The sequence below is a fragment of the Puntigrus tetrazona genome, chromosome 6 (assembly GCF_018831695.1).
Source record: "Puntigrus tetrazona isolate hp1 chromosome 6, ASM1883169v1, whole genome shotgun sequence".
Taxonomy (NCBI): domain Eukaryota; kingdom Metazoa; phylum Chordata; class Actinopteri; order Cypriniformes; family Cyprinidae; genus Puntigrus; species Puntigrus tetrazona.
The window spans coordinates 9,483,637-9,502,841 of NC_056704.1; the positions used below are offsets into that span (position 1 = coordinate 9,483,637).

General features: G+C 35.1%; 1 pseudogene; it reads left to right on the top strand.

Annotated features, from left to right (window-relative positions):
- Positions 1 to 19,205, top strand: part of LOC122346817 — a 128,728-nt pseudogene that overhangs the window by 34,666 nt on the left and 74,857 nt on the right.

The following is a 19,205-nucleotide window of genomic DNA, read 5'->3' on the forward strand; positions in this document are numbered from 1 at the left end:
ATAAAAACAAATGATTTGTAAAATATATTTTAGAGAATGTCCATACAATATTAAGGCGAATAGTTTACAAACATGCTTTAAACATATCCTGTATGTTTTGAAATTATAAAACCAGAAAAATGCTAACTTAACAAAGCCAATGCAATTTAAGTGGAAATTTATGATGCTGTGTTGGTTTGCAAAAGATTAAATCAAATGCATGTCTCATATCACACCAATGCACTTTAAGTACTGAAAAATATTCATTAACTACATGCACTTACTACATGGTTAGGATTGGGATAAGGGTTTGGTTTATTGTTACTTGCTTTGTAATTATGTAAATTAAAGTTCATGCAACATGTAACAAGGACAATGTAAAAAGAGAAACATAAGATATTAGGTTACATGAGTAAAGAATAATTGCACTTTAATCAACAAAACCCATTACATTAATAAGACTGCTGTCATTATGGCAGCATCTGCACCTTCTTTTAGTTCAGCTTCAATCTGAGGGGGACTAAGAATCTTACAGTAATGTAGACATTACTTTGTTACAATACTTTCAGTATTTATTAGTTATTCTATCATTATTATTATTAAGGTGTCTTTTATTGAAATGGACAGATATTTGGAAAAAAGTCAGTACCTAGACAGATTGCCCACAATTAACTTTCATAACATTGCTTTTTCCTACTATAATAGTGAATGATGGAGAAGATCTGTCTGGTTACTGACATTCTTCCAAATATCCTCCTTTCTGTTCAATAGAACAAATACATTTATACAAATTTGTAACTACTTGAAAATTAGTACTTGAAACTTGAGCATTTCAACTATCCATTTGAGTAGATTGATTTGTAATACTATTGTCTGCAATATTCATAATAAAATACCCTTTACAAAAGCTATCCTTACTCAGAACTAATATAATGCCAGTCAATGGGCACAAGAGAAAAAAAAACATGCACAGACAAATTCAAATTAAACATTGTGGCTTGTGACGATACATTGATGTCCTAAGACAATATTTTTTATTACCTCTGACATACCACAATATCTGACTCACCGCAGCTTCCAGCGTTAAACGTACTCACACTCAGGCACATAGATATATGTACATAGATGCCTTGTTAACGCCAGTTTCTATGGGCATAATATGTTTGTATGTTTTTTATGTGTCATGCTCTGGATGTTGTGAATGATTCAGACATTGTGGTATATCAGATGTAAAAAAATTATATAAATACCAATTTCTTGCACAAAACTATTGTTTTGTGTCTTAGAACATGTGTATCGTCATGAGCCACAGTTTCATTTGGATTTGTCTGTGCATGTTTTTTTTTTGTGTGCCAATTGACTTGCATTATATGACTGACAGACCGCAATGTTTTGAGTTTAAAATCTTTGTATGTGTTCTACAAAAGACACAGAGTCACCATTTTGGATGCCCTGGTGGTAAGCAGATAAACATCACATCCCTTTAACACAAACAATCCTAAACAATGATTGACAAAATATCCAAACAACATTTACAACCAGAAGCGGACTTAACTTTGAATAGACTCCAATGTTTGGGCAGCTTCCTCTTGGTACTGAAAATTGAAGACATATTAGGTGGAGAAAACAGCTGCAAGCCCTGTTATGAAATGTTGCTGTATTTTTCAGTGCTGATCATCCAGCCTCCAAGTGTGACTTTGTCACCAGCAACTGAAAGAGACAATTGTGTTGTTTAATGTCCTAAAACGGTAACAAATCTAGGTTGCCCATTTCACATTTTTTATGGTTATCATAAAATATGCTGCTGCAAAATCAATGCAGTCCATGACATGGAATGACAAAAAAATTAAGAGCTACATTCAAGGGAGAGACATGAACAAAAAAAACCCATAAGAACACTTTTTGTTTTAAAGGAACAGTTCACCCAAAAATGAAAATTAGCCCATAATGTACTCACCCCGAAGCCATCCTACGTTTATATGACTTATCCTGGCTCTTCCAAGCTTTTTTTTAATGCTGGTGGATAGTGGTCATGAATTTGATATAATGGATATATCCACAAGTACTGTATAACAAAACTAATCCATACATAATTCTTTTGAAGCAGATCAATGGGTTTTTTTGTAACAAAAATATTTCACTTTTTTTTTAAATTATAAACTAAAACCACTGACTTCTGCTGTGTACACCCTATTTTTGGGTAAACTATCCCTTTAAACTTCATGCCTTGCATATGTGACACTTACCCAGCAGTTTTAGTCGTGGACTGGGAAGGAGGTCAGGAGTCCAGATGTCTTCAACATCTGCTGCAGTGGAAGATATCTGTAAGCAATGGGACAAAATAGTATGCAAATAAAGAATGAAATTGCGTTTATAATCATAGCAGGCACAAAGCAAATACTAAACATATATATAATAATACTAAATAAAACCTATGTCAACTCTGAGTAGTAGTCCTTCTATCCTCTCATTAAATTCTTGAGGCATTTTATCCCAAAGAATCTCAAAGGTTTTTTGCCGTTTATGTGCTATGTTGACTTGAAAAGGAACAAGGCAGTGGGCTAAAGAGTGGGCTAAATCATATAAATTGCATAAAAACTTCAAGAAACATCACAAGTACATTTAGTTACATCGCAAAATGTTGTGAAATGTTAAATGCTTACGAACAATCGACCTGTAGCATTAACGTTAGGCCTTTTGCACTTTGCTGATTTGTTTACCGTCCTGTCAAGTACACACAGAAATAATAGTAAAAAAAACATGTTACTATTAATAATGCGGTTAGAATATACAGTATACCACAGAATAAAACTAATTTTGATCACTTACCTTTATAAACAGGTGAGGATGAAAGCACATCCTGTTAAATTTGTCGCTGCCTGGGTTGCTGACTGTTATTCTGCTCTGTATTCTTACTTCACACGTAACAGAATAATGTTGATCTGATGTAAAAACTGTATTTCTGCCGAAGGCAGTCGTGGTTGCGTTGTGGTTTTCTTCCCGAGCATGAGGGGCACTCGTGGCGTTGCACGTGTGATTAGACCAAAAATACTGCATTATCCTGTGAAACTGAACAGTAGTTTGCGGTTATTTTTTTATCACGTGTCATGCATTGCAATTTACAGTATTCAACTGTATAAATAAAGAACGTAAATTGCTGTGCAAAATTCACCGTATTTTTACAGGTTTTTTTAAAGTGTACATAATGTGTTTATGCATCAGTAATAATGAACTTCTCTTCACTGCAGTCATCCTTACCTAGGTTATAATCATGAGGCATTAACACTACTAGCGCAGAAACTGGTTTGCTTTATCCAGCCAAGACTTTCTTAGTTTAGAGGTTGAATCTTAAGAATCTTGAATTTTGAATCTTTTAGCTTTCAAAAGGTAGGCCTAGTTTATAAAGATTAACTGAAGAATTGAAATAAAAAATTAACTGTCCACCAGTATAGGAGGTACATACATGACCACACATTTATTATTAATGCTCTTAGATGTATCAGTTTTGTATTAATGTGCCTATGTTTCTTTGCAGCTGCTTAACTGATATTATTATCTGATACATTTGTTAGTGACTAGTTAAAGCAGTACATACAGCAGTTTATTGGAGGGTTGCTTTAAAAAAGCTTATTCCTTTATGTTTATTGTCCGTGTGTACGTTAGGCAGATTGCCTAATTGCCTAACAACCAGAGGCTGCTGTCTACACTGAATGCATCAAAGCTGACATAAATGACAAATCCCTAATAAAGAGTATGTCAAAAGGGCATCCATTTACTGTCAGTAGTTCACACCACATAATGATTTTAATGGGTTCTGTTGGCTTTTGATGCCATGTGTCCGTGCAGACAGGGTGTTCATTTCAGTAAACCTACTGAGTATGTATTGATTTGAATGGAAGTGTGTGGATCATAGTAGGATGACATGCTTTGTAGTATTTTTGATGGTGATTTCACAATACTAAACCATTTTCTGTACTTCACACATGCACACATAGATTTAGTGATTTAGAGACTTTTTTAAAAAACATTTAGGGTCAAATATTTTTAAACTAACCTTACCTAAGTTCTCATCTTGCTTATATATAGATCAGTGAATTTGCCAATAAAATGCCATTAACAGTTTTAGCTACTTTCAATGAAAACATTTTGCAACACTGCACACACAAACAAGCAATCAAACAGAGCCTGGAGATATACAGGGGTTAGTTTGTGGTCTTGTTCTGTGTTGGTTTAATTTTAAAATCTTCCATGTTTTTAGTCGCCTGCGTTCTGTCTGCTAGTTAGTTTCTACTTGTATTGCCTGTTGTTCATTGATTGATCCTGTCTTTGCATTTAAGTTGTCAGTTTTTTCTGTTCATTGTATATTTGCTGTTTCTCTTGAGATTTTGTCATTAAGGTTGATTGTTTTGGATATTCTCTCTGCATTGTACGCTTCATTACTGTCACGCATTACAGGGTTAGTAGAAACAACTCAATATATCAATATTCCTTTGAAAACATAAAAATAGATAAAACTGTTCATTGTTCAACTGTTCATTGTTAACTTCATAACCTAAATAATATATTTATTATCCATTTATTTTTTAAAATGCTTTAATTTGATTTAATTTAGGTCTAGGTTTTGCTTTATTTTTTTTTTCTTTCATGTATGGTTATCTCTTTTCCACTGTTAAATATAATTTACATATTTAAATATTGCATTATAATTTATATATTTAAATATAAAATGTATATACATTTTAACTGTAAAATACTTTAAAACAATTATTGTGTTTATCTTTATTTAATATAACTGTGTGCTTGTATGTATGCAGTATTGTTTTAAATTGAATTAAATTATTTATTTATTTATTTGTTTATTTTTCTAATTTTAAATGATATGGGAAGCTCATGTTAAGTATCATCACATCCTCTTCAGTTGAGCATCCATCCTGATGTGGTGTTACACAATCATTTGAAAAGCGTAATGCTTTTGTGTTTAAAAAACTGATTGCTTTGGACTTCATCCAGTTGCATAATAATGTCACTTAGTCACAGAAACAGTCACATTATTTAGCTGCCAATGATACAGCTCCTGTGTATGTATGAGGAAGTGTGACTCCTCACAGATTTGGACAGGAGGACAGGAGGTGATTTAGTCTTTCAGTCTTGACCTCATCTGGTTCAAACCTGTCGCTTTAACAGTTTCTGACTCACTCTCACTCACTTAAACAAACTGTCCAGCCAATTACACGAAGAGACAGCATGGTCAAAGTCCTGTTTAGATGGTAATAATCAGTGATTTGATTTGTTCTAGATGCTGCACAAGTGCCCAGCATTTTACCCCACTGTGATCTTTAAACATTCCCACAATTCAAAAGCATATAACAGAATCTGCTTCTTTTTTTTTTTTTTTTTTTTTTTTTTGTAGATGTTGATGATAGCGCTACACTCACATTTGATAAAATATTTAATAAACATGCAAGATGTATAAATGCAAAGAATTTTGTGAATGAAATTTATTATTAAATTTGGTTATAAATACAATGTGAATTCACATTAGTCCTGACCTGACATGAGAGGCTGTAATAGCTCCTCTAAAGTTAATGTTGATGAATTTCCTTCATAGTTATGGAAAGAGATTTAAATAAAATAGAGAGATGCAGCAAGATAAGGTGGAGTTCACACAGAACATAAAACAGTCCATGTGACTTCAGTGGTTCAACCTTAATTTTACAAAAGCTACAAGAATGCTTTTTGTGCGTAATGAAGAGAAAAATAATGACTTTACTTTACAATTCATCTCTTCCTACCTGTTTCGTTGCAGTTTCAAAGAGAAATGTACACTGAGTGGCTCTAAAACACCGGTTCAATACATGGACCCTGACACTTTTTTTTATTACGTTGATATATGTATTGTAGTGGTTCAGATTTGAAATATCCATGGACTCTTGCTAAAGTTAATGTTCTATCATGTTGGAAATTTGCCTATACCAAATCCAACCCTAAACCTACCCAATAGTGATATGCAAATGCAAAACTGCTGTAAAAACGCTTTTTGTTGATGCACCCAAAGCCATTTAAACTTCCTTTTACACAGATTTTTACACTGTTTTGTCAAACCGTAGTTACACAGAGTTATTGCTGTTGTTAGTAAGAGACTCTATTGTTCCTCAGCATTGCTGGTAAGATGACATGAACCCTATACCCACAGCAAACTGTGAACCGAACCAAACCGTGCCATTGGTGTATTGTTACACCCCTAAGTGTTACCGAAATTTCTACAACACATTATTTTAAGGTGTCCATAATACAGAATAATCACCTAGTAAGTACTTAGTAGTAGCTGTTATACATACCATGTAAATAACTTTTGGAACAGACTGTACAGTTATGTAATTATGTAGATGTAATGGGCACCTTCATTTGATTTAACCCTTCAGTACACAGCTAAAATATATGTAATACCTTTCTAATTACATTCCATTTACAGAATATAGTACACAGACATAAGCTACCCAAAAATTTAAATTCTGTCATTATTTATACACCCTAAAATTGTTTCAAATCTGTATACATTTATTTGCTTTGCCAAACACTAAGGAATATATTTTAAAGAAACTGTGTAACTGGGCTGTTTTGGGTCACCATTGATTTCTGTACTATTTTCTTTTTTTTACTTTGGAAATAATTGGTGACCCAAAACAGCTTGGTTACAAACTTTGTTAAAAATAGTGTTCGACAGATTAAATAAATTCATACAGATTTGGAACTACTCAAGGGTGAGTAAATGAAGGAGTAGTTCACACAAAAATGACATTTCTGTCATCAATCAAAATATATATATATATTTTTTCTTGCATTAATCACTTGTTGTTCCAAACATGTAAAAGCTTTGTTTGTCTTCAGAAGACAATTTAAGATATTTTTGATGAAAACCGGAGGCTTGTGACTGTCCCATTGACTACTAAACGATTGCCATTGTCAAGGTGCAGAAAAGTATGAAAGACATCATCTGAATGCTCAGTCTGCCATCAGTGGTTCAAATGTAATATTATGAAGCTACAAGAATATTTTAGTGTGGATTCAGACGACTTCTTATAGCTCTCTTATTATCTCCTCAACGTCACTCTAGCGCCATTTTGAAGAGTTTCACATACGTGAAGCAATCTATGCTGTTCTTTGTCAGCAGCACCGTATGCGGATATGTTGATTAAGCTTTGATCTGAACATTAAAAATGTATCCACGTACATACGTTGTATGCATTTTTTTTAATTATTTTTCAACAACGTGACAGATGGACTATTTTGACGACATCTTTCATGCTTTTCTAGTCAATGGAGCAGTCAAAAGCGTCCCGGTTTCATCCAAAATATCTTAATTTCTGAGGACAAACAAAGCTTTTATGGGTTTGGACATGGGGTAAGTGATTAATGACAAAAATTTCATTTGAGGTGGAGTAATTTAAGACGTTATTTAATGTGTGGGGAGGGGGGTTTCTGGCTGGCCCAACAATGTAGGTGATTTCCCAATAGCCTATCCTTGTAGAGGTATCTGGTCAAGCCCAAGTAGGCTAAATCTATACATACTCACGCACCAGTTGACTAACCTGTAGTGTTGGGACATGAGGCTGTGATATGAACAGCTCTAAACACAATTTCTTAACACTCTCCCAAACACCATCTCTCGCTTATTTAGAGTTATGTAATACTAACACACACACACACACACACACACACACACACTTACCCCAGCGGGAGAGGACAGTAAAAAAAAAAAAAAAGAGCCGTGTTTCACACTGCATCATTCTCTCTTTCTCACACATGGCACATACAGTTTTGCCTCTTCTGTGATTATGGCAAAAGAATAATACAATAGAAATCTGATAATCAGATTTTTTTTGAGCCACACCCGTGAACTGTAAGCATCGTATTAAATCCTCTTGGACAAAATAAAATAAAAATAATTGTTAAATACATTATTTCTTTGAGTGCAGTGAATATTCACTATATTCTCTCACATTTACTTGGGTATTTAAAAAACGATCTTATATTTAAATCAATTCTTTTATTAAATAAATATTTGGGTACACTTTCTATGAAGCTGTATATATAATACGTGTGAGGTTAATCTTAAGGCATTATAATGAATCCATTATAAAAAATAACGTATAATGTGTTATAAAATCTCATAAATAATAATAAAAATTATTATAATACATTATAATTTTTACCTATTTGTGATTTATAACTTTTAAGAGTATGATTATTCATAACACATAATGAACACCATATGAAATCTTTGTTTATAAGGGACTATATCATATCTTGACAGTTCTGCAGAGTACCTTAGCACATCTCTTGGGTGGTTAGGTGCTGCGTGTTATTTAAGTGTTTCCTGTGAGGCTTAGATTGAGACTAACGTGAGCTAGCTAATACTTTCAGCTGAAATATCTATTTATTATATCCATTGTAATATAAGAGGATGTATTGTGATCATTGTGTTCAGTGTGATCAACTACAAGCTATTATACTCTTAAAGCTGTAACCACAAATAGATAAATATTATAACACATTAAAACAGATCTTATGAATATTAAGGTGATACAACATATTATAAAGTTATTTATAACACTTTATTCATTCATTATAATCCATTTAACAACATACAGGCTAGAAATTTTGCAAGTTAAAAGTCAAAGTAAAACTACTTTTTTTAAATAGAGGTTATTATTCTATTTAAAAATAAACAGTTATTAAATAGTTTAGAGGGGGCCTTCGGTTTAAAGCATAAGCTGGTGTAGATTTTTAACTTTAAATTTAAATTTATGGAAAGAAAGCCCAATCTGTTCAGTAAACCACTGTTTGATAAAAAAAAAAGCAATTTTATGTTTAATTTTCCCTCCCCTGCTGTACCGAAACATCATGCTTTTGTAACGTTACAAAAAGTATAGTTTATAACAGTCAATTAGTTTTATTTTTCAGGGGTTAGTAAGGGTTAGTAACTTTCATTTTGTTTTAATATTAATTTTTATGTAATATTTGGACTGTTATACTCCTATTGATGTTTTTACTGAATGTTATTGTTATGTAATATTCTCTCTCTTCCAGGCCCGCTATAAGCAGAGTTTGGATCCTACAGTTGATGAGGTGAAGAAGTTGTGTACTTCACTGCGGAGAAATGCCAAAGAGGAACGTGTTCTCTTCCATTATAATGGCCATGGAGTGCCTCGACCCACTGTCAATGGAGAGATCTGGGTCTTTAACAAGGTAAGGTAAAAACTGGTTTAGTGAGCAGTGACAAATAGTAAATTATTTGCGCTCTCCTTTACATTTTATTAAATAAATGTTAGAAATGCATTTCTGAAACATGTTACAAAGACTATGAACTATATACTTAATGGTGGAGTTATATCATTAAACAGTTTTTCATTTTTGTGATCAAGATTTATTGATCTATATGGGAGCTCTGTAAAACTATAAGAGCTGTGTTCCACTTGAAGCAACACTGACTGCACAGACTGATCGCTGTGAGACCCTGTGCTATCTAGCTATGCCTTCGTCACGTTACGTGGTTTGCTATAATTTACAAAACAGCTGAGCTTGGTATGCTTATTTAAATCAAGCTGCTTGAGAAAGACTGTTGTGAGAGGCCCACAGTGTTTGAGAGCGAAGAAGACAGATTTCGATGCCTTATTTTATTTACTTTATGTTTTTAGCATTCAAATTTGTCTGAAGGTTAATAACACATTTTTCATGTGTGTGACAAACTCAGAACTCACATTTAATATTGACTTTACACAGACTAATTTAATTAGTTAGGTTACACTTTATTTTGATAATCAATTTTAGACATCAGACATTTAGCTATAAGTAACTTTGTAACTACGTGTCAATTAATTCTCAGTAATTTGCAACTGCATGTCCACTAATTCTCAGAGTAGATTGTTAGGGTTGGTAAAATACGCTGACATGTACTTGCAAAGTTTCTGATAGTCAGTATGTTGTATGTTGTGGAACCATCAAAATAAAGCGTTAAAAGATATTAAGCAGATAGTTTACTTATATTCTAATGATTCCTAGTTGACTTGTAGTTGCAAAGTTAGTAAATTTCTAAAGTGGACTATTGGAATAAAGTGTTACCATTAGTCAGATTTGGGAATGAACTGAGTTTTAGGTTTAGGTATGGGTGACATGGGCAACCAGTGATGGAACAGGGTGCCGTGCACAAGAAAAAAAGCAGAACAAGTAATCAGGCTTTTTTTCAATATCATATCATCGTGTGGGTCAATTAACCTGGGGCACTGTGTACGCCCCCAGTAGACCTATGTTTAGCCTGACTAAACACATTATAAAAAAGTCTGTTCAAGTATACTTGATGTGTCTTTTTTTTTTTTTTTTAATAGGGATAGACACTGTGATTTCACATTGAGCAGTATTTACTCCACAGAGCCATTGTTCACTGACAAGCTGAGCAATACTGATAATGAACGTGGGTTTGTGCAGCTTGTCAGTGAACAACGGCTCTGTGTAGTGAATACTGCTCAGTGTGAAATCACTCATGTGATGGCATTTACCGCTAATTACAGAATCAGCTTTACTGACAAGATGCACTTTACATATACATGGCCAAAGTTTATTGTGCATCCCTAATTTTCAATACTGCTGAATTTGTATTAAAGCTGATTACAATTTCAATAAAAAAACTGCATGCTATGCCTTATGTTATTTTTTTTAGCAAATAAATTATGTACAGAAATCAAACAAAGAACATTTACCTCACTCTCTCAAAAAGCAAATAATCACAGAAGCTGTAAAATGTTATTTTGTAATATAATGCTTTTGTTTTTTTGTTTTGAAACAAACTCACTAATAATTATAGTGAAATTATTTTATTAATGTTTTGCTGTACAGTTGTGCTTTTTATTATTATTTGCTTGAATCTGTATATGTCAGGGATCAGCAACCAGGCACACTGAATGAAAATCAAGTTTTGTGGTCCAGGATCACACACACACACACACATACACACATATATATATATATATATATATATATATATATATATATATATATATATATATATATATATATATATATATATATACACAAGCAAAACCTATTGATGGGGTGGTTCGGTCTGGATGCCATAAAAGCTTGAATTGCCACATACATTCTTTCTCTCTCTCTTTCAGAACTACACACAGTACATCCCTCTTTCCATCTACGACCTACAGACATGGATGGGAAGTCCTTCCATCTTCGTGTATGACTGCTCCAATGCAGGGATCATTGTCAAGTCATTTAAACAGTTTGCATTGCAGAGGAGCAGGAGCTGGAGGTGTGTGATTACACACACACACACACACACACACACACAAACAGAAGTTTTATAGAATTATGTTTTTTTAGACTAATGAGAAGGTTTTGAGTTCTGAAACTTACAGAATGTTTTTTGTAGTACAATGACCTCTTATATATCAAAAGATCAAGGCAGTTGATGACTTCCTCAGTTCATGACCCTTTTAAATTGGAGTGGGTGGTGATGGGTGGTGGTGGGGTGGTGGGGTGGTCTCTCAAGCTCAAAAAAGGGCAAAATACAACAACAACAACAACAAAAATCCCTTTTCAGTACCATAAAAGTAGTTCATGCAGTTTGTGTACCACTGTCCAAGTCTTCTAATGTTTTATGTGAGTAATATACCCCAAATTAAGTTCTTACTGAAAACCACTTGGACATTTTTTAAACATCTTTTCTGTACCATGGAAGAAAGATGGTTTGGATTGGAGGGTGTGGGAATGATTCATTTTTATGCGTGAACTATTGTAATAGTAGTGCAATGTTTTTGAAATATTACATCAGAATTGTACAATTTCCTTCACTTCTCAGACATGTCAATCACAGAAAAGCTTAATCCCAGTACTCTCAGAATCATAAAAAGCAATAGAACCACTCATCCACAGAAAGACATGTAGTTGGCATGTTCTTTATAAATCGATTCTTAAATGTACTAAATATAATCAAATCCTAAATATACTGATTACAGTTCATTACAAAAATCACTCATATAGAGAGTGAAACAGAGACAGGTTCACTCATGACTGGACACTCATCACTGGCAGAAAACCACAAAGCATTCTATGAGCATGATCTAAGCAGCTCTTTCTGCAAGGTTAGAGAGAGTGAAGTCATAAATTAGATTGTTTTGCTCCAATTCCCTGTCTTCTTCTTTTTCAGAATGAATATTTTATAAGATGGATTTTTAGGTTAGCTGGGGATTGTCCTTTTTCTTTCTCTTTTGCTGGTTTTACTCCTCTTTTCAGCAGTATCTTGTCCCTCAGTATTTCAAAGCCACAGTCACAACAAGGCAGTGTTGTAGATCAGACAGCCTTCTTATAGAAAATAAAAGAGATGGATGGATGGTGGAAAATTAAACATCAAAGGCAAATCTCTTTGTCGTTTGAACCAAAATGATTAAACATTCACATATGTACAAAATGCTGGACTGAAGTGGATTGATTGGGGTCAAATTAAACTGCATTATTGAACTATGGGAACTAAGAGAGAGTGAATGTCTGAGGGGTTGAAAGATAAGTGTAGCTCAATAAAGAGGGTTAAAGGAGAAATGAAGGAAGAGAAGACAGGTGATTTTACTCATTCAGCTCATAGAGAAGGAATTGTAATGGAATTGAACTTATGCTCCCTCATCCTCTGTCCTTCTCTGTCTCAGAGTACAGTGGACAATTTTCAGACTGCATTTAAACCACATTATTAAACCACATTTTGTGCAGTACGAATAAAGAGGAAAAATAAAGTGCTTGCAGGAGTCAGATCTGACTGATTATGGGTTGAGATGAGTGATGACCTACAAGACCAGGGCAGGGAATTTGCTACTCAACATATTCGAGCTAGATGCAATATACAGATTCACACAGAGCGATCGCAAAATCAAAAGTGATCAGAGCAGCGCGAAACCTCATTGCTCTCCCTGATACTCGAAAATTACATGCAAAATTTGAATATTTGCGGGAGCGGGTGGGCTGGACAAAACTTGCAGGAGTGAAACACAAACTCTTTTTTTTGGTTTGTTAAAAACTACCCTTGCTGTCATAGGCTTTTGAACGTTAGCATTACTTTTCTAAAGTAATTTTGTTTTTAAAAATCACCAAAGACTTTGGATATTTTTCCAATTTAAAACATGACTTTTCTGTAGTTACATTGTGTACTAAGACTGGCAGAAAATGAAAAATTGCCGACATGATTAGGAACTACACTTCTGTTCTGGCATAATAATCAAGGCAGTTTGTAGCCATACCAGTGATATCAAGCAATGCCTGTGGAAAATAGTCTTGCAAGCTTGTCAGTACTGAAAGAGTTCCTTTGAAGAGGCGAGGAGCACCAGTTCCAATCCTGTGTAAATACGGTTTGACAAAACAGTTCAAATATATGTAAAAGGAAGTTAAAATGGCACAGTTGCTTGAACAAATGCGTTTTTATATCAGTTATGTATTTGTTAACACTATAGGGTAAGTTTAGGGCAGGGACGCATTTTTTGCTTCTGATACCGATTCAGATACCTGAGATTCAGTGTTGGCTAATGCAGTAAAATAAAAAATAAAAAATGTGCTGAATTGCACTTTTTTTAATTTGCATGGTACAGAGCACACGCTATGAACATGGTAATCTGGCAGGACAGGATAATAGTTCGTTTTCTAAGGTGAGAGAATTTTATTTCATAACTAGTTAAAATAATAACTGAATAATGACACTTACATTAAGCCTGTCAACATCTCATCTGACCACAGATACTGAATCGGGACAGCGTGTTTTCTCAGGCACTCCTTGCTTAAACTGCATCTTAAACTTTTAAATCACCTAGCAGGAATTATAGGTCAGATCGGGCCAGTTGTCACCGATACCTGATTCTCGATTCATTACATGTAAGGTAAAACATTTTTTGTTTGTTTGTTTGTTTGTTTATTGATGATTGCAGCTTTAGGTAGGAAATTAGGTAGGAAAAGGTGCTCAAACAAAAGTAATGACCACAAGCTTGAGAATACTACCAAGCCAAAAAGACTTGGAAGTGCTTCACAAGGAGTGGACTGAAGCTGGAGCCATCAAGAGTCACCTAATCAGATGTCTTCAGGAAAAGGACTACCAAGCCACTTCTGAAACAGAAATAATGTCTGAAGCATCTTACATGGGCTAAGGAGCAGTATAACTGAACTATTTCTCAGTAGTCCTCTTTAATATAAAAAATTAGCCTTTTATTTGGAAATCAAGATCTGGAGTCTGAAGGAAGACTGGAAAGATACAGAATTTAAGTGCAGTGTGAAGTTTCTGAATGTGTTGGTCCATTGTGTTTTATCAAGTCCAAAGTCAATGCAGCCCTCTACCAGGAGATATTAGAGCACTTCATATTTCTATCTGCTGACAAGCTTTATGCAGATGCTGATTTCCTTTTCCAGTAGGACTTTAGAACCTGCCAACAATGCCAAAACCATTGTTCATGCGCATAGTTCTAGGTTTTTTACCCAATTGGAACAAAAGCAATGCAGATTCTCTGGAGAGTAAATATCAATTATCAAAAATGTTTGACATTGCAAAGGTGAGTAAAATGGCCATAACTCCTGAACAGAATGAGGTATTTTTGCCAAACTCAGAGCACTTATGTAAGAACTCAATTTGAGGTCGCAGGAATAAAAAATGTGGAACCTGACCATTTTGTGACACTTTAAAAGGGGGGAAACAACATAAAAATGTCTATAACCATGCAAACCATTTGTCCTATCAATATGGAAATCTGTGTGCACGGTCTTGGTCCAAAGTACCAAAAGTGTCTTCAGTTTGCATATATCAAGAAGACTGGACACCATTGGCTGCCACAGTTTGAGCACCTGATCATTTTCAGAATTTTCATCATTCAAAAAATATTTAATGTGCAAATATAAAAAATATATAAAATAAAAGAATCTGAAACTACATGCAACTAAAGTCCACAACTGCCAAGTATTTAGCACTGTGAGTAATTTAAGTTAAAAAAGCACTAAGGATTGACATCAGAATTGACATAATTTTTCTCAATGTGTTACTAATTGAAATCAAAGCCATACCCTATATTTATAAACGTTATGTGACTGATATAATGTGAAGAATGTTAAACCTGCCTCAGAATGCATGACAACTAAGTTATAACCTAAGCCTTCAGCAAAAAAAAATGTGCAGATGATGGCATCTGTGCCACAAATGATTCAATATATTAAGAGTTCATGCCCAGTGCTCTTTTGAGACCTGCTTTACTGTTGTTCACTGGTTATCGTTGTCTTTTACTAGGTGGCAGCAATAAACCCTAACCACCCACTGGCTCAGATGCCCCTGCCTCCCTCTATGAAGAACTGCATTCAGTTGGCTGCCTGTGAGGCCAATGAACTTCTGCCCATGAACCCTGACCTCCCTGCTGACCTTTTCACCTCCTGTCTCACAACACCAATCAAAATTGCTCTACGCTGGTGAGATGCTAATTACACTTGCATTCAGCTGCATTTGGGTAGTTGACACCTCAATGATGATTAAGAGTGAATTATTCAAACCAGGTATTTTGATCATAATAGGCCTTAATTTTTGGCTCATTTTATTCACTTTTTGGGCTGTGTGTTCTTATAAAGTAAACAGGAGATTAGCTAATGGAGGTAAAGTATTCTGTGTAATCCCTCATATATACAGTATATATAAGCAGGTTGTTATTGCAAATTAGATATCATGGAGGGATCTTGTATTATCCTAAAGGGGTTTATTTTACTTGAAGATTTTGAGGTAAGACTGATTACATATATAAAGGGAAATGTTAATGATGTCATGGAATGCTTTTTTTATGTAATTGATTGATTTGTTTTATTTTACTGTATTTCCTGAGGAACAATTTAAATTTTAGTATTAGTAATTTTAGTCTTTTTTTCTTCATCAAAGACATTCGTAATTTAGGGTAATGCTTTATAATATCTTTAATTAATAAATAATTTTTGCCAAACATTAACTAATACATAACAAATCAGTATTTCATTTTTATATTTTTCAAAAAGCTAGAAAGTTGATAAGAGTTAATGTTTACTAATCAGCCGAATTGGGTACAACACATTACATAATAAATGCTGCAGCATTTACGGTGTAGACTACACAGGAGTCTGCAGTGGCAGTGCAGTGCAGTGTTGCTGGTGTAACCCGCAGTACCACAGCAAAAGCCGAAGAAGAGCCTTGTCGGACAAACATATAGCCGTGACTGCAGCAAATAAATGTCAAGTCATTTAATCAACATTTAAAACTACTACTTAAAAAAAAAAAAGGACGACGAAACAGTAGAAGAGATTGTAGCATTCTTTCAGTCTCCACAAGAACCACAGCAGATCAACATTGTTTATTGGTCTGCCTAAATTTGACTCGCTTTTAGATTTTTTAAAAAGGTGTATGTCAGGTTATTGTTGTGTCTTTTAAGAGCAGCTTGTCCACCTTATGTCCCTTCTTGACGCTCAGCTCTCACCTGTGGCTCCTAGAAGCTGTAGCATGCAAAGCATTGACAGGCCTGCTAAACCATTTTGAGGGTAAACATTTGATCTCTTCCTTTGGTGAACTGGGTATTGCTCATCTTACATTTGAAGAAATCACCATACTTGTTCAACAGTCAGGAAAGTGATGCATAAGGGCACTGTGTAGTACAGAGGGCATGTTGGAGCTTTTTGGCAAACATGACTAACCACTGCAGCCAAGGAAGTTACTAGTTATAACATCTAACTGTGCCAATGGATTTTGCCTTCTGCCGACATTGCAATGATTTCTCCAATAAAATAAATTCTTTTGGATCACTTACCTTTGGATCATGGAATATCCGCATCCTATTGGACAAGGACACTACAGCGAGACTCCAGAGAAGGACAGTCATCATGGCAAGGGAGCTTGTTCATTGTCGATACAAGATCCAAGACTGCTGCTCTAAATGAAACTAGTCTTACTGATGAAGGACTGATTTGTGAATCCGAGGGAGGGTAAATATTCTTTTGAAAGGTAAACCTGAAACCAAGTTAAAATCCATGGAGTCGGCTTTGCCATAAGCACCTATCTCCTACGCCTTTGACTGATCTCCCAACTGGAATCTGATGAAGCTCAGATTTCCAATCTCCTGCTCACACTACGCAGCTGTAATGGTCTGGTCTGATGCTTCTGACAATGTGTGCAAGAAAAATCTACCCAACTATAAGCACACTTTACAGGATGACAAACAAGTATAAAATCATCCTGAATACATTCCAAATCAAACAGTGGCATATGATCGATTTCATCATGGTCAGAAGGCGGACATCCAGGAAATGAAGATCACGTGGTCATGCGTGGAGCCGACTGATGAACTGACCACAGGCTTATTAAAGCTGTCCTTAACCTAGCACATAGCACATTATTGAAAGGCATCAGGGCAAATTACAACTTTGGAAACATGCAGCATGCCAACAGCACCTTGATGATGTACTGTCTGCTCCAACGACTTATAACGTCAATGAGCAGCAGAATCTGTCTAAAAAGTATTGGCTGATTCAGCAAAAGTGGTGCTTGGCCCAAACCAAGGAGGCATCAAGATATCTCTAAACTACTTAAAGACAAGCTTTGAGTCAACACATAAGTGACAGAACAATTCAAACTCCACACTGAATAAAAATCTGTTCAAGCATCTACAGCAAAGGGTACAAAAAGATCTCTGTTGTATGCAAGACAGCTGGTTGGATCGAAAAAGCTGACAAAGTACAGAACTGTACTGAATCTAATAAGAAATCTACAACTTGCTGAAAGTTGTATATGGGTTTTTAAGTCCAGGCATTACCTCACTTCTCTCTGCTGATGGAACCCTATGCTGAAAGATTAAGCGAACAGACCTTCTTAACAGACCTTCCACCTTTGATCAAGTGGCACTGGACTCAATTTAACAAAGAACAGTTATATGGGACCTAAACCCTCCTCCCTCCCTAGAGGAAGTCATCATGGCCATTAACCAAACCAGCTCTGGCAAGACTGCAGGTTTGGATAACATTCCTTCTAAGCTTCTCAAAATAATTTGGCATTGAGACCATCTCAGAAGAAGTGCATCCAGAAACCTAATGTGGGTTCAGATCTGGCTGGAGTCCTGTTGACATGGTCTTCTCATTGATACAGTTCCAAGAAAAATGTATAGACCAAAACATGGTTCTTTATTAACCAAATAAATACTTTGACACCATGAACAGAGAGGCACTTTGGGTCATTCTCAGCAAGTTTGGTTGCCCAAGAAAATTAAGAAACATTAAATTTCACAATGTTATGCAGGGGTATTGTAAAAACTTCTCAATCTCCCTTCTCAATCTTAAATGGTGTGAAATAGGGCTGCTATCTTGTTAGAGTCCTGTTCAACTTGATCTTCTCATGCATGAGAATGACCAGAATGCTACCCCCCAATTTGTCAGTTGATGGGACAAAGCTGAAGGTGGTGGAGCACCTTGGAAGCACCATCTCATCTGACGGCTCTCTCGACAAAGAGATAGCAGTGCGTATCAGCAAAGCCAGTCAGTCCCTTGGTTGCCTTCGAAGCTGTCATCACAACATCAAATTGGCAACAAATATTTAAATGTACAGAGCTATGCTTCTTACCAGTCTACTGTATGTTTTTAGAAGCTGTCTTTTCCAAAACAATTGAGCATATAAGAACATTTTTATAATTTGCCAAACAAAAGGAAGACAACGGAAAGGGGCACTAACATACACTAATAAAATACAGTTTTTCAATATGTATCGTCCTCTCAGGTTCACATAGGGTGGTGAAATAATTATTTTGACATAGTTAAAAATGATGAACGTTTCCCTCCAGTTGGTGTAGTAATGACATACCTTCATTTACTTTTGTATCCATAAACCCTCTTTTTTGAGTTGACAGCTTCACATAGATTTTAGACATAATTTCTTGTTATAAGTCAGAAATGACAAGGAGGCAAGATTGTTCCAATATCAACCCATACAGCCCACCACAAGTCCCTCTGGCTGTTATTGAAGCAGACGGAGACTGGAATTAGAATTAAACAAAGTTTTTATTTAAAGCCAGATGAGGCACAGTCTTTCCGAATAAACAACACTGGAACACAGGATCGCTGAAGAACTGGAAGTAGGGGTGTTTCGATATACCTGTGTTGACAATAACAGTGATATTCAAATCATGAAATTTCAACATCTTGTTAAT